This window comes from Mycetomoellerius zeteki, unplaced genomic scaffold (assembly GCF_001594055.1).
Source record: "Mycetomoellerius zeteki isolate Tzet28-1 unplaced genomic scaffold, Tzet1.0 scaffold1629, whole genome shotgun sequence".
Classification (NCBI taxonomy): domain Eukaryota; kingdom Metazoa; phylum Arthropoda; class Insecta; order Hymenoptera; family Formicidae; genus Mycetomoellerius; species Mycetomoellerius zeteki.
The window spans coordinates 3115-6091 of NW_017256582.1; the positions used below are offsets into that span (position 1 = coordinate 3115).

A 2977-nucleotide genomic window follows, 5' to 3' on the forward strand; every position below is an offset into this window, starting at 1 on the left:
AATTGTATCGTCTATGCCGAGTTCGATAACGTTTTAGAAATCGATTCCTCGCGTCAAGTCATTGTCGACTTTTCTGGTTAACCCTATGTCTTTTCGCGTGAAAATTATTTTCCCCACTACTATCTTTTTCTCGTTTAATTGCACGCAAGCTGACGAAAACAGCTTCAGTCTTACTCGTGACACCGACGCCGACGATACGTAAAAAAAGAAAAGAGTACCGTAAATTCGAATATCATAATGGATATAGTCATCGAAATACAAGGTTTCCGTGATATCGAAGAAAACTTTATTCCTAAAGAAGTCGCGGTTCTTGCGATTAATGCAACGATCACCGGACACTGGATTATGCTGCCGCCTTATCCATTTCGCGATTTACCCGAGAGAGTAAGACGAGAAAACAACTGGCTTACGCGAAATTATCATGGAATCGAATGGTTCGACGGAGACGCCAATCCCGAATACTTTACTATACATCTGCGAGAAATTACACGACATGCACGCTACATTTATAGCAGAGGACAAGAGAAGACATGTTATCTGAGAAATCTACTCTCCAGAAACGTATATAATCTGGAAAAAATTTCTCCGGCTTTCAAAAATCTACCAGATTTTGAAGGTCGTGGACAACGTTGTACGCATCACGGATTTCGAACCAACGCCGAATCACATTGTGCTTTACGCAACGCTTACAAATTGAAACGTTGGTTAACTATACGAAATAGCAGCAATTCGAGCTGCGATTCCCACAGAAAGTTTGAGCGAGAACGACGTCGAGAGCGAAAAAGCAAATAGCGAACAATTTTCAATTCAATTTAAAAATCAGAAACACGAAATATTTCGCAACAACAAAGCGTGAGGGAAAAATATCGTAACAGAAAAGGCGAACCAAAGCGAGGACGAACAAGCGAAATAGCAGCAATTCGAGCTACGAGAGTCTTCCTTCAGAAAATTCGAGCGAGAGCGACGTCGAGAGCGAAACAGCAGACAGCCGAAATTTTTCGATTCTATTTAAAAATTAGAAACACGATATATTTCGCGACATCGATGCGTGGAAAAATATCGCGACAGAAAAGACGAAGCAAAGTGAGAACGAACAAGCGACAGGCGAGGAGAAAAAAGATCTTCTAGAATTCGCCACGCCGACGGATAGAGATAAAGCTATCACTAGCGTTTCACGAAGGCTAAATTTTGAAAACTCTAGAACGCCCGCATCGCCAAAAGAGGTAAATTCAGAATTTGCACAAACATTTCCTTTTTCACGCTCTCCGTCAACGAGAAATGAATTCGTTGGAAGTTTTAAACGCATTGCATCATCTCAGTGTTCGACATGCGGGGGTCTATCCTGCCGACCGACTGCCGAGGGTGTGGACGAGGTCGACTGCCATTGTCGCTAACACGAACGATCACGATCGACCTGGTCAGCACTGGGTCGCCTTCTACATCGATGAACACGGTACAGGAACGTACTTCGATAGCTTCGAATTGCCGCCGTTGGACTCAAGATTCCTCTTACGTCTTCGCCGAAACTCCACCACGTATCGCTGGAATACGACGACGCTGCAAGGAATGCTTTCTCAAACCTGCGGACAATACTGCTGTGTATTTCTATACTTTATGTGTAATGGTTATAATCTTAGCCAGTTTCTTAGTCTGTTTACCACTGATTGTAAACTCAATGACCGATTGATCGTACAGTTATTTTATAAATTTTTTCTTCATTGTAAACATAAATTCATAAATTCTCATACTATATGCCGTCATGTTCAATCGTGTTTTTAAAAAATAAACGTTTTTGTCTTGTAAATCTCGTCTGTTCCTTACTCTTAACCTCGTCCCCATTTACGGATTAGATAATGTAGATTAAATACACGAAAAAATAAAGAATAAAAGAATTTTGTTTTTAACATAATGTCCGAATCATCATAAGTGACCACGTCGTACCAAATGAATATGTTCGTTCCTGTTTTATCTCGCCTTTCCTCCTAACAAAAAAGGCTCCTAGACTCTAAAATTTTCGTAAAAGATCCCATAAACGTCGGTACGACGCAGACAAAGAGCCACGACAACAAAAAAAACCGACTTAAAGAATAAAGAACTGCGGGATATTCATGCCCGTACCTTTCCCCCTCGTCCCCCTGGTAAAACAATGTCACGTGACCAATTTTCCTAGACTTTCCCATTCTCTATTTTCACTTTCACTCTCTCTCTCAACGCGACCTCTCCCTCACCAATCACCACGCGGACAGCTATGGCCCGAGCCAATCAGCATGTGGGCAGCTATGGCTTGAGCCAATCAAAACGCAACATTTAATTACCACGTTATTCTCACCCTTACGTCGTCCACCAATCAGAGCGCACCATTTCTCCAGACAGATCCGTCTAGGCCACCCCCCATCTGTCTGGAGCTGAAGTGGAGGGGGTTTGTTTTGACGCCGAGAAGGAGTGGAGGGGGTTTGTTTTGACCGGCCGGTGCTTCCCATATATTACTAACGCCTGATTACGATGGTTGTAATTGGTACGGAAGAGAATAACGACAATAAGGCTCTTATATACGTTAAAGGACGTGAAAAACGTTAATGGCTTGCTGATGTACTCGATAGCGACCACTTGACCATTGAGACCGTGGATGCTGATTACAAAGATATAGATTCTTTGAATAATCTAGATGTTACCAATACTATGCGAAGTGTAAAACATGTTAAGAATTGTGCGTTACAAAATGTATTTAAAATATACAACTGGTGATCGCGCAATGCCAAAAGGAATTGTATCGAGTTTAAAAATAAAATATAAGATATTTTTTTTAAATATATTTTAATTTTTTTCCCTTCCCTGTAATACATGTAATATATGTATGTAAGTATGTCCGTACGAACGTATGTAAGAACGTATGTAAGAACGTAAGTACGAACGTGAAAACGTATGTAAGAATGTAAGTACGAATGTAAAAAACGTAAGTATAAACGTAAAACATACG

General features: G+C 40.9%; 1 pseudogene; it reads left to right on the forward strand.

The window, feature by feature from the left end:
- The first annotated feature begins 237 nt into the window (after positions 1–237).
- LOC108721179 (uncharacterized) lies at positions 238–1687 on the forward strand (annotated as a pseudogene).
- Positions 1688–2977: the final 1290 nt, after the last annotated feature.